Genomic DNA, 14,850 nt, shown 5'->3' on the forward strand with positions numbered 1-14,850 from the left:
CATCGGCTCACAGTAAAAAGTAAATATTAATGATAGGCTATCCTATACGTTTATCTTGAAATGCTCTGCTAGCCCTTATACCATTAGTTCACGAGGCGAAACTATTCAGTTAAATCAAACAGGGTATGGCTTGATTATTTTTAACAATGTAGGCTACTCTGGTCTCTGGTTCCGTATCATCCAGTTCTGTACATCACCGCTGCTTTCAAATAACATTAAATCTTTCATAAGTAGGCCTACGTCTCAAAAAACCAATGCCAGAACGAACGCAATTGCTAGTTTTGCACCATGCACGAAATTGAAATTAACTAATGCCTTTGGAGAAAAATATGCAATTTCTAAAAAGAGAGTGCAGGGCCCAAAGTTGTATAGGCCCACTGACGGATCTCCCCTGTGACAAACACCCTAACAGCCTCTCCATATAGGATCATATTGGAGCTCGTTAGCAGCTACACTGCTGGCCCTGACCAGCCCTGCGCCACGAACAAGACTTAATGAGATTTAATTAACTTCATTGGATTGGTGATTTCAAAGCGTTAACATCACAACCAGAGTGAGAAGTAATCTCAGCAGCGCGGCCTCCGTCTGGAGAAATACAAAGCAAATAAGGCAAATAAGCATATATGGCCGTCAAAAGATGTTTGGTAAAACATAAGAGTGACACAAGTCCAGAGAATGCCGTGCTGTGTGAAGATTAGTCTCGCTGTGTGTATTGTAATAAATATGTATCCACCATAAGTTAACATTAAAGCTGCTGGCTGCTGCTGGACCAACACTCTCACTCTGACAGATCTGGAGTCTGCGCGCTGCCAGTGTTGTCGCCAAAAGTGGCAATATGTTACATCTTGCTCGTACAGTCAAAACGGTATGTTGGCCTACTGTGTGCCACTTATTTAATAACCCCCTCGAGCGAAGCGTATACCCCCCCCCCCTCTCCACACACGCACACACACACACACACACACACACACACACGCACGCACACACGCACACACGCACACACCTATACACACACACACACACACACACACACACACACACACACACACACACACACACACACACACACACCCACACACACACACACACACACACACACACACACACACACACACACACACACACAGGCTTTAGAACTCCAGAAACAGTTCCGAGACGCCTTTATCTTACCGTTTATAACGTTTAAAGCCTGAATATCACATAACACAACTGAAAAACGTTTAGGCCTGAGAGCGAAAAAAAGAAAACAAATAAATAAAAACAGTAAGTGATGTTTCTAGTCCTTAATTCTGCCCATGACATTGGTAATTTTACCCCGCGTCTTTGTTTGAGAGAGAGAGAGAGAGAGAGAGAGAGAGAGAGAGAGAGAGAGGAGAGAGAGAGAGAGAGAGAGAGAGAGAGAGAGAGGGGGGGGGGGGGGTCGGGCTTCCTTGACCCGGAGCCCTGGCAGCGTGGTTGAACGCATAGTTCTGCGGGGCTCCTCTCCTCGCTAACTGACACGCCATCGCTAAGGGGGGAGAAACCAACGACACAAGGAGGATTATTTAAAACGCGTGGATATGTTTCAGTGTGTTATGTAATGACTGGAGGATCAACTATCCTGGGCTCTTGTCATTGACGGCATCACATTATCTTAAGGTTATCTGATACCGCCTTGAGCGCCTGATCCTTTCAGATGCCCCCCTCCCCCACAATTCAGATTTTTTTCTTTTTCTTATAATACAAATTACGCACGCGTGCAGCCTTGGAGGTATATACGGTATAGCAAAAATACGCACATTCTCTAAAGAAAAATAAATGACATGTCCATATAAAATAAGCTGCCAAATGAATCATTATGTATAGCACATTATCACCCCATAACAGGAGGGGAAGAGTAACATCCAGTCCACTTACAGCATGTGGAAAAGAGTTCGGATATCAATTAGTCAACTTGACGTGGGACCATATCAACCGACAACAATGAATCCCAAACTAAGATGGGAATCCCATTTGAGCAGGTCGTTAACTTAATTCATTTGTAATGTTTACATGTGCTATATGTGAACTATGCGACGCGCCTACGGTAAGGCAACTGTCATCCATTCAATTAAAAGGACTGCGCGCAGAAAAAACCCTCGCAGCATAAACACGAGGGTCCTTCATACATCCTAAATCCGTATATGCAAATACCAAACTCGTGTAATACCCTTAATTGAATAAATGCATATTTATCATCTACATTCTCTGTCTGGAATAATGTTAGCTCATGTTTTAAACATGGTGTTGCCAGCACGTCTGCGCGCGTGGATGAAATATGATACAGTGAGATGATATCAGTTGGACAGTTTAGCGGTGTCCTGTATCCTTCAGCTCCCACAGTTGCTCTTGTCTTCTTGAAATAAATCAACACCTGTAGATAAGCGAGGGATTACATGTTGTCTTGCTTTTACATCCACTAACTCCGTAGTTCGTATTTTCTCAGCTTATATCCATATTTTGCGCAAACCGATCGCATTGGACTTTTTCCGACATCGAAAGTTTATTTTGATCAAATGTTATATTCGCACACACATTTTGAGTCGACGCAGATTTTTATTTCATTATTATAACTCAAACACCACGAATGCTTTAATTCATCATACTAATACTTTTAGAAATAATTATTTCTTTATTTGCATTTTTGAGCATTCAGTTTCTGAACACTGTGTTAAAGTTCTGTCGTTCTGACGAATGAATGGATTTCGACATCTCCCGTTTTGCTATTTTCTTCGCCAATCAGAGAGCATGTGCAAATATAATAAATATGACATATTGGATAATAAATGTAATGAATGCGAGACAAAGGCTTTTACTTTCCCTTCATAACCCCCAAGCCCCCATCTCTCTCTCTCTCTCTCTCTCTCTCTCTCTCTCTCTCTCTCTCTCTCTCTCTCTCTCTCTCTCTCTCTCTCTCTCTCTCTCTCTCTCTCTCTCTCTCTCTCACTCACACACCCACGCACACGCGCACGCACGCACGCACGCACGCACGCACACACACACACACACACACACACACACACACACACACACACACACACACGTGCATACAGATAGCAGGATTTATAGACGGGCCAATAACCGACACGTGCATTTCAAATACACGTTAAAACACGACACAAATAAAATATAAAATTTCACCGACAAACACGACACCAATAAAATATAAAATTTCACCGACTAGTAAAAAAAATAACAATACCTGTGTCGATTAAACAACCAACATGTTTGTTCAGAAACTTTGCTATGACATGCTATGACATTTTTGAGTGGCGACGTCCTTAAATTTAGGAAGCTTGACATTAAGGTCACCGGAGCAACAGCAGCTCCCCGTGCACTCCCCGTCCGGAGGGGGTATAAAATAACATGTCGTTTGTCAAGAAATAAATCAGCTCAGGCTCGAGGTGACGGTAACACTTTGTAAGAAACCCGAGTCTATATGTTATAAGGCTAATGCATCATAATTAGCCTACTTACATCATCACATTATGGGGTGCAATCGTCATGCATGCAGACCTATAATCACGCAGACAAGACGGGTAAAATAGCAAAAGTGAGCAAAGTAATTTATTAATCATTTTAGCGGTATAATTTCAATGATTATAATGAGTTATGATATAGTTGTATTGTGCACAATCCACAATGTTCATAATGTGCTGCTGCTATATGGATATTATAATACGTGCTTTCACTTTTACGAGGTCATACGTTATGAAAAAGCTTTATAGCATCTACTATGAGAAAGATTATATCCGTATATACATTATGACTATGTTACAATGTGCCTTCTTCTTCTTCTTCTTCTTCTTCTTCTTCTTCTTCTTCTTCTTCTTCTTCTTCTTCTTCTTCTTTTTCTTCTTCTTCTTCTTCTTCTTCTTCTTCTTCTTCTTCTTCTTCTTCTTCTTCTTCTTCTTCTTCTTCTTCTTCTTCTTCTTCTTCTTCTTCTTCTTCTTCTTCTTCTTCTTTGGTTTAACTGATTGTTATCCTCATAATTTGTGAGGTATATACCTACCTTGTACATGTCTCATTGGAATAGGAATAAATAGAGCTTAAAGGACTGGTACATGCCATCATTTCACTTTATTGAGAAATGCAGCACTGTGATGCATGCAGTCACCGGCTGCAATACAATATGATGAAGTGTTTTATAGCCTTCAAAAACCACAACAATGTTTTTTCCAAAACATGAAGCTCACAGTATAACGTGTTCTATTGAGGAAAACTGTACATTGATTGATTGATTGATTGATTGATTGATTGATTGATTGATTGATTGAAAACTTTATTAACAGATTGTAGAATGGGTACAATACAGTACACACAATTGTTAAGGGGATGCAGACCAGAGAAAGACTTTCGTCTTGTTTACATCAGGGTTCCCCATTTTCCATTCATAATGACATTTATGACATATATGACATACAGATATACAGTACTGTTACATACACGATGCATCGTATCAACATTTCTAATAAGTTTCATTCATAAGCCAAACACCACAAACTGCCTCGGCCAGTCCTATCATCAGGCTCCACAACCGTGGACATGGACTGCTTCCATAGTTAGAGCTAACGGCTGAAGAACTTGAGTACATGTCTGACTCTTAATTAATGACTAAACGCTGCACGGACTGTGCTACTACTATATACTATTATCGATATAGAATATACTGCCATCCTATTATTATTATTATTATTATTATTATTATTATTATTATTATTATTATTATTATTATTATTATTATTATTATTATTATTATTATTATTATTATTATTATGTTCTATTCTATTATTAATATTATTATATTATATATGATTACGTATTATTATTTTACATTATATTATTTTATTATTATTATTTTATATTATTTTATTATTATTATTCATATCCCTGTTTACCTCCCCTGCATATGACACCTGCATTTCCTCAAGGAGATTAATAAAGCTTAACACTTGACTTGACTTATGCATGTAACTATATGGGCAACAAGATAAGATAAGATATTCCTTTATTGATCCCCTTGGGGAAATTCAGGCATCATAACAGCATGGGGGAGGGGGGAGGGAGGTAAAAAGCAGTGTAAACAATATACAAATCAATATGCTTAACATAACATAATTAACTCTGGACATGTGCATAATGGTCAACAAGGTGCGAGATGAGGGTATCTGTTATATTTGCCTACAATAATTGTTACATACAATATATAATCTAATCCAATAATCTAAATCTAATCTAATATATAGTCCAAAAATAAAAACTAAAAAAACTAAATGCTAAATATAATCGAATCCAATAATCTAAATCTAATCTAATATATAGTCCAAAAATAAAAAATAAAAAAACGAAATGCTAAATGCTAAATTTATGCAACATATAATCTAATTATCCAATAATCTAAATCTAATCTAATATATAATCTAACAATGCTAAATATATGATCTGATGAAGTACAGTATTCACATAATATTGTCCTTTTAGGTTCTATAGTTGGATGTCTGGCAGCAGTCCCTGCCCACTGTTGTGGAGCCTGATGGCCGCTGGTATGAAGGACTGGCTGAGGCGGTTAGTTGAGTGTCGGGGGGGGTATGAGTCTGTGACTGAACGTGCTTCTCACCTTGACTAGCTCGTAGACGGGGTGGGAGGGATTCTCCAGGATATAGCAGCAGCTTACAGTTTCATGCACAAGGCCTATGAAACTACTAACAGTTTGGTTTGCAACTATTTCCTCAGTATAGAATACATGAAGACACATCTGATTACTGTGTGCTTTGTGTTTTGGAAAAGGACATTATCTTGGTTTTTGAAGACTAAAATACTTGCTAGCTTTCTCAATACTAAAGTGATCAGTGAAATGATGGCTTGTACTAGTCAACATATGTCAGATAATGTTTAAATAGGGCCTGGGTTAAAAAAAAAAAAAGAAAGGAAGAAAAGAAAAGAAAATAACTGAACCCATCTTGTGATGAAAGCCAAAGCGTGTTGATTGAGACTTCCAGTTATATGCTTATGTTGCTTTGGATCATGATGTAGCTTTATTTATGCAAACCATTAGCTAATTTACAATCCAACCAATAAAACAAAATCCAAGCCCCTATAGCCCAAACTGTAATGTATATGCAACCTACTGTATGCTGTATCACCTATAAGCTGTGTAAGAGCCAAAGCTATATATTTAGGTTATTGTATTATATGAATGTTTAATATTGATTGGATTTAGATAAAGTCATTGAACCGTTGTACTTGTCATAGAACATTCTAGAACGTTTGTGGTGAAGTCATAATAGTATTTTTCTAGAACATAGAACATTCAGGAACGTTTGTGGTGATGTCATAATAGGACTTTCTAGAACATAGAACATTCTAGAACCACAGTATGATGTCATGATAGAACGTTATGGAACATTCGTGATGTCACCGTATGATGTCATCACCGAACATTCTAGAACATGTCTAAATGTAACCTACTGTAGGCTGTATCACCTATAAGCTGTGATGTCTACAGTATAATGTAACCTACTTTAGGCTGTATCACCTATAAGCTGTGATGTCTATAATGTGACTGTAGACTGTATCACAGTGTATAAGCTGTGATGTCTATAATCAATCAATCAATCAATCAGATTTATTTATATAGCACATTTAACATGACACGTGTCAACCAAAGTGCTGTACAGAGGGTACATAGATATATAGACAACAATCACAACTCCCTTTTATGGGGGGGCACACAGGCAAGCACACAGGAAAACAGGGCATGAGTCAGTAACCATATAGGCTGTCAGTGTAGCCTATAAACTGTGATGTCTATAATGCAACCTATACTGGCTGTATCATCACAGTGTAGCCTGTAAAAGGTGATGTCTTTAATACAACCTACTGTAGGCTTGTTTTATCAGGGTCCCTCACGCCTGTCAACACTATAATGAAGCGGTCATCAGTCAGATCTGCATTGTAGGCCTCTCTCTGTGTCCACATACTGGTAACCTGATCTAACCCTCGTTTATAGGCCACAATTACACTCTCAGGTGCCCCACCTTTTTGTTTAAATTATTTAATTTTTAATTTTTTACAATGTACAGTCTTATGTTGAAATCCTTTCTTGTGTGGTGGGAGATTGAACTATAATAGACCTACTACACCGTTACTGGGCATTCAGATTCCTTTGAGATGTATGTTGTCAAAGAGGATGAGTAGTTAAAAAGTGGAATGAATGGAGTCTGGAGACGATTCTGTGTTTTAAGACACCATAGTCTGACATTTGTAGCCAAGACATTTAGTAAAACATAGCAAAATAAGCTCTAGTCTTTGTTTTCAACGTCCAATAAATGTGTTTTGGCCAATAGTAGGCAAACAGTGACAGACGTATGTTAGTTTATGTAGCCTACTATGAGTCCCGGTGGTGTACAGCACACTTGCATTCCTCATAGACCTGGGGAGTCACATGATCGCTTTAACACCCCCAGATTCTAGACTCTTTTCTTTTTCATGTTTTTTTTTTTTTTACCAAAGGAGATTTTCAAGGTAGCAGGTTTATATGGTTCCACTTATTCAATTGGTCTGATATTGGATGGGAGCAGAGTTGAGCATAATTAAATGTGATCTACTTTTTACGTTGAAAAAGTCATGGGTACAAGACTGTGAACCTAATACAATTGAATCTCTACTTGTTTCCATGGTAACTACTACAGCACCCATATGCCTCGGCATTTGAAGACCAGTCATGAGCAAATGCTGCGGAACTGAGAGGATGACGTTACGAAACACAAAATAGTCAAAACAGCAGACAGACACTATTGGAATTATATCATCATGAGGACCTGACTTGTTTGTTTTTAAATGCCGTAGTTTTCATGTTTTAAACATTTTATTCAGCTACAATCAGTGGTGCAGTGGTGATTTCATAAGTGGTTGCACTGTGTTTTAATGACGTCACGTCATCATAATGTTCCCGCAACAATGTAACTTTACTTACATTGTTAATTTAGTTTGTATTTACTTTTCTAGTTTAAGTTAATTCAATTAAAGAAATTGTTATACACACACAAACACAAAAGCAAACTTAAAATAATCAGACAACTTGTGTTTACTTGAACTTCTTTATTTTTCACAACAGTGGTTTCAAAACAGTCAAGCAAGCCCCCACCAATCTATTTAATCAATATTTGCCTTTGTTGAAAATGTTAGCCCTCTGTACAACACCCTTATCTTCCAGAGGAGGACAGTTTCCTTCTGAAGCACAACTTGTGAAGAACAAGAAATGTCTCATCCTTCCAGTCGGGACCATTTGTCACATATGGCGCTTTTCCACTGCATGGTACCTACTCTACTCTACTCTACTCTACTCGGTATTTTCGGTTTTCCATTACCAAAGTACCTGGTACTACCTGGTACCAGGTACTTTTTCGGGTACTTTTTTAGTCCCTGCTCGACTCTGGTTCCAAGCGCGAGCCAAGCGGGTAGAACTGGTACCATAAATGTCACGTGAAAAACTGCAGACCACTGATTGGTCAGAAGAGAGACGCGTCACTGTTTGGAGAGTCTGAACGAAAACAGAGCGCCGCCATCTTGAATGTCTCGCATAGGATTTCATTATGGTTGCAGCAGGCACAAGTTCAATAAACAAACAATACAGTCACTGTGTATTCTGCCTCATTTATTGATTAAACAAAACCGACGTCAACACAATTTGCCACCGAGCGGAGAGTTTAGTCTTGCAAAAAGATCGCTGACTTGTTAAGGCTTAAGCTTATGTTGTGCTGATGTTGTGCTAGCGTTTTAGCATGGCTATCGTACATAGCGCAATCAATATAACTCGCTATTGATTGTTTGTATGAGTAACGTTAATGCTAATAGAATAGACACAACGTGAGGTAATCACCATCCATTTTAAACCGGTTATTACCTAATGCTAACGTTAGCAAATAGACGCGACTGGTAACGTTACAGCTTGTTAGCCTAATGCTAACGTTAGCATAGACAGCCTAGCTAACGTTAACGCTTGTAGAATAGACACAATGAGAGGTAACGTTAGCGTTATCAGAATAGACACAACGAGAGTCTCGTTAATGTTGTTATTGATTGATTGATTGAAAACTGTGTTTTACTCTGGCTTGCGCCTACTAGCTCATGACACGGACATAGCTATGCTGGTGGAGCTCTCAGAGCTATGGAGCTCTCAGCTGTACACCAGCAGCCCCGCCTCCCCACACGGAGACAAACTGAGTACTTTATTTTAGTACCTGCAGTGGAAAAGGAACCAAGTACCAGGTACCTAAAGCGAGTAGAGTAGAGTAGAGTAGAGTAGAGTAGAGTAGAGTAGAGTAGGTACCATGCAGTGGAAAAGCGCCAATAGTACGAGGTTCCACAGCTCAAGCAAACCCCCACCAATTGGTACAGGGCTTGTATTTTGGTTTTGCTCTTCTAGTTCTTTGTTATGCTATACTGTAGCTATGCTATTGTTATGCAAAGACAAGTAGCCAGGTATACTTGGCGCACGGCACGATGAGTCGAGTGAAAATTGTGGAGCGTATTTTGTGTGCACGCGCGTGCATGTGCGTGCGCGTGCTTCTGCTCAGAAAGGAGGTGGAACGGCATGGTACCGCGTCCCATGAGCACTGCACCCCTGGCTACAATGAAAACAAAGACTGCAACACTTCTGGTATTCTGAAATCATGGGAGAGAGAGCAGGGGGAGAAAATGAATGGATGTGGATAAGAGCCTTGCCATTAAGTGGTTGTAGCTACGGCTGTGGGGGTGCTGGAGACATGATCATATACTTTTATACGCCTGAGTCTCCTGAACACGGAGCGACCAATCCCAAGTCGATTGGTACATTCTCGGCTGAGCTATAGTCACTTTTCCGTATACCTACTCCCGAACTCTGCATGTGCAGATTGCCCACGGAGTCTAGGTTCATCAATCTGCGCATGCATAGTTCGGGAACTTCGGGAGTAGGTGCGAAACAGTTACTATAACCCGGCCGAGAAAGTGCAGATCGACTTGGGATTGGTTGCTCCGTGTTCAGGAGACTCATGTGTAACACTTCCCCCGGTCCTGTGGGACCAACCGGCAACCCTCCGCCCGGTTCGGTTGATCCAGGACTCAGACACTCACAACCCCCCATCAATACCCTTCACAACATAACATTGGCAACCGGTGGGCTGAGCCAGATGTGGCAGATCTGGCATCAGCTCACACACCTACTTAACATTCTCATCTGCCATTTATATTTGTTATGTTCGTTGTCATTGTTGTTTCCATTGTGTTAGTTTTGTGTTCCCCTGTCTGTGTTTTGTAAATATGTTTTAGTCTCGTTTGTCTCAGTTTGTACAATTGTTATTGTTCCCCCTGTGTGCTCTGTATTCTGTTAGTTCTGTCTACCACACCTGTGTCCTGTTAGTAATTACCCTCTGTGTATAATTAGTGTTTGTATTTAAGTGTTCTGGGCCAGCATGCACTTGCTGGTTTATTGTTAAATGTTACCTGTGTTTGTCAGTCGTGTATTGTATCCTGTCTTGTTAAAGTGAACACTGTATCATCACCACGTCGACTCCTGTCTCATCTCTCATCGTATTCACTCTGCTACCTGGGTTCACCATGCCGAAGAAGCACACTCGTAACAGAATGAACCAGCCTAACCTGAACCCGGCAGAGAGGAGAGACGGAGCGAGCTTCGCGCTCGGGATCCTGGGCGCTTCGGTCCTGCGTGCCGACCAGGCGACCGCTCGGGATCTGGCACCATGGGACGCAGTGGCCGGGCCGCTTCATTACTTCAGGCAACCAACTTGCGCCTAGCCACGCCCCCGCGGGGACGCGGCAGCGCCAGAGCGGAGCGGCAGAGCGCAGTGGCAGCGGCGCGCAGGTTACCGCACGCAATCCCCCCTGTTTTAACATCGACGGTTAGCTCAACTCGTTCGCCGCCTTGCTGTGGAGCCTGCGGTCCAGTTGGTGACAAGTTCGAATCACTTCAATTTTTTTTTTTTTACGTTTAATTAATTTATCGCCTCTCTATATAAACGTCTTTCTTTCGCCGGTTAAGTTTAGGCATTCTTTCGGAGTTGGTTAAGGTTAGGGTTAAGTTTAGGCACTCTTTCGGAGTTGGTTAAGGTTAGAGTTTGTCTTAGAGCATGGCAATATTTCTTTCGCCGGTTAAGTTTAGGCATTCTTTCAGAGTTGGTTAAGGTTAGGGTTAAGTTTAGGCATTCTTTCGGAGTTGGTTAAGGTTAGGGTTAAGTTTAGGCATTCTTTCGGAGTTGGTTAAGGTTAGGGTTAAGTTTAGGCATTCTTTCGGAGTTGGTTAAGGTTAGAGTTTGTCGCAGAGCATGGCAATAGAATGCAGCCTATTTCCGCACTGCCGTTCTCTTGTGCTGCCGCGGTCACATGGGCGTCGTGGCCAATCAGAGAAACGCTGAACGCAAGTTGGTTGCCTGAAGTATTGACGCGGCCGGGCCAGCGGCGCCGATGACAACGGGTGCTTGCGCCGCGGCCACTCCTGTGCTGGATCCCTGGATGGGGAGTCGTCTGGTCCGCAGGGGAGCGTCGGGGAAGGGGCGCGGATCCTGACGCCACAGCCCCAGGGGAGGGGGTTCCCAGGACCGCAGGTCTTCCTCACCGGCCTGGTCGAGGTCTCCTCAGCCCTGGGAGGTTCCGAAAGACGAGCTACCACCATGGCAGACCTGGAGGACGACGCCGAATTCCGCTGCCGGAGGGACCCCGGTCGGGGGTCCTGCACCGCGTCCTACCGCCAGGGAGCCTCCGGTTCGGGGTTCGGCGGTGGGTCTCGCCACCGAGGAGACTCCAGCCCCAGGTCTCACTCCGGAGCCGTCGCCTCTACCCTCCATCCTTCCCTGTTCCAGTCTTCCTCGTCAGCCCCCTCCCCCCGATCCAGTTTCTGCGAGCCCCGTCCCTCGAACCCCCTTCCTCCCCCCACACCTCTTCGCTGATGCGGCTTCCGTCCCCCCCACCCTTCCCGTTCCCGGGGGGCCTCACAACCCCCCATCAATACCCTTCACAACATAACATTGGCAACCGGTGGGCTGAGCCAGATGTGGCAGATGTTTTAGTCCCGTTTGTCTCAGTTTGTACAATTGTTATTGTTCCCCCTGTGTGCTCTGTATTCTGTTAGTTCTGTCTACCACACCTGTGTCCTGTTAGTAATTACCCTCTGTGTCTAATTAGTGTTTGTATTTAAGTGTTCTGGGCCAGCATACACTTGCTGGTTCATTGTTAAATGTTACCTGTGTTTGTCAGTCGTGTATTGTATCCTGTCTTGTGAAAGTAAACACTGTATCATCACCACGTCGACTCCTGTCTCATCTCTCATCGTATTCACTCTGCTACCTGGGTTCACCATGCCGAAGAAGCACACTCGTAACACTCATGCGTATAAAAGTATTGGATCATGTCTCCAGCACCCCCATAGCCTAGCTACAACCACTTAATGTCAATGCTCTCATCCACATTCCTCCATGAGCTCAATGTAACGCGGAAATGCAGTGGTCTATATACCATCTAAACAAGTGAGAATGACACAAACGTCAAAGGGACATGGTCATGCTGAACCTACAAAAGGCATTCGACACTGTCAATCACTCCATTCTGATTGACAAGCTAAAAGCAATTGGTTTTGAAACTTTTGATAGTCTATCAGTGAGCTGGATGCAATCCTACCTGGAGGGGAGAGAACAGATGGTGGAGGTAAATGGTACTCTACCCCCCCCCCCCCCCCCCCCCCTCCCAGTGAGCTGTGGTGTTCCACAAGGAAGCATACTAGGACCATTACTGTTCCTAATTTAATGCAAATGACATGTCGTCAACTTGTGACTGCAACTTGTTCCTGTTCGCGGCCCTGCTGGTCTCTGACAGGGACAAGTTGCAGGTTGAAAAAACCCTCAGCTCGGAACTCGGCAGAATCTGCACCTGGCTCACTGATAACAAACTATCATTACACCTGGGTAAAACAGAGTCCATTCTCTTCGGTTAAAAAAAAAACTCAGCAAGACCGACGGCTTCTCAGTTACAGTGGGTGGCAATATTGTCACAAGGAAAGATGAAATTACATACCTAGAGGCAAATCTTTCCTGTGACAAAATGGCATCCAATGTAATCAAAAAAGTCAACCAACGAACTAGATTCTTGTACCGGATCCCCTCTCTGGTAAACAAGAATACCCTGAAGACTCGAGCAGGAGCACTCATTCAAGGGTGGGTACTACGACTATGCTTGCACCTCATGGTACCAAAGCACCTCAAAGGCGCTAAAAACAGAATTACAAACATCACAAAACAAACTGGTCAGACTACTGCTTGACCTTACTACTAGAACCCACCTCACCCCTGCCCACTTTGACAGCCTAGGATGGCTTAGAGTAGACGACAGAGTACAGCAACTTGCAATGGGCCTGGTCTACAAGATACACTACACCACTAAGGTACCCATGTACATGTCAAAATACTTCCCAAAGGTCAGTGAAGAATACCACAAACACAACACCAGAGGGAGCTCCACAAATCATGTTAAACCCAGATTCGGCTCAAACAAGGGACTAAACACGTTTCGCAATTATGCAACAACAATGTGGAACGCCCTACCCACAGCTGTAAAGGAATGTGAATCACTACCCACCTTCAAAACCTCTCTAAAAGAGCACCTACGAGAGACTGCAATCCGAAACTGGCCCCTGTAAATATCCAAACACAACCCCCTCCAATGTACAGTCCCCCCCCCCTACCCAACCCCCCCCCCCCCCCCACCCACCCAACCACCCACCCAACCACCTCCAATGTACAGTTTTTTTTATCCACTTTTTCTCCCATTTTCAATTTTTCTCCCATCCCAATTTCGTATCGTCCAATTCAACCCTCCCCTATCTCGAACGCTGTTTCATGCCTCCCACAAGCCGGCTGTAATGTGGATGTGTAAGCCATACATTGCACGAGTCCCCTCCGGTACTCGAGGTAACAGTAGTCGCATCTTTCCACCTGCGCGGCGCAATCTTTCAGCGTCAGGGGTCTGCGCTTTGGAGGGACGCCGCCCCCGTCGCTTCCTGATTCTACTGCGCAGGCACACCAACCGACCTGTAGGAGTCGCTGTCCACAACGTCCGATCCCCACCCATCAGTTTCCCACCCCCTAATACTGCCAAATGTATTAGTACGAACGACCAGCCAAACTGAAAGCAATGTGGAGAGCTGGGTTCGAACCCAGTGTCTCCAGCATTAAAGGTGAGCGCCTTGCCCACTGCACCACCTAGCCGCCATATTGTACCCATTCTGCAATCTGTTAATACAATTTTCAATCAATCAATCAATCAATCAATCAATCAATCAATCAATCAATCAAAGTAGTGCTCTTCTGATTGGTCGAAGTTTGCAGAGGCATATGGGTACTGTAGTAGTTACCATGGAAACGAGTAACGAGGAAAATATTACAATATGAAACACATTCTCTCAAAGATTAAGTAAAAAAATTACCTTTATTGGTTGTAACAGTATAACAATTAAATAATATATACCTTTGTCAAAAATGATGAACCTACTGACTTTTATTCTGCTTTTCCTGTTTCTTGTTTTCTATTTTTCTTATCTTATTTTAACTTGATTTTATTGTGCAGATTACTTGTTTTTATCTTTGTGTTATTCTATCTCTTTTAGTTGTATACTCGAAGTCACTGTAAATGAGGGAAACCTCAGTGTCCCTCGAGTTTAAATAAAGGTTGAATGAATGGTAGTTTTGATCTTCAATGGGTGGCTCCAATGGGGTGAAATCCCAGGTGGAACCTCGCTCCCCAGATCTATACACATAGATATTCTCGTTGTCAGGACTAGAGAAC

The sequence above is a fragment of the Notolepis coatsorum genome, assembly GCF_963971535.1.
Source record: "Notolepis coatsorum genome assembly, chromosome: 11".
NCBI classification, from domain to species: domain Eukaryota; kingdom Metazoa; phylum Chordata; class Actinopteri; order Aulopiformes; family Paralepididae; genus Notolepis; species Notolepis coatsorum.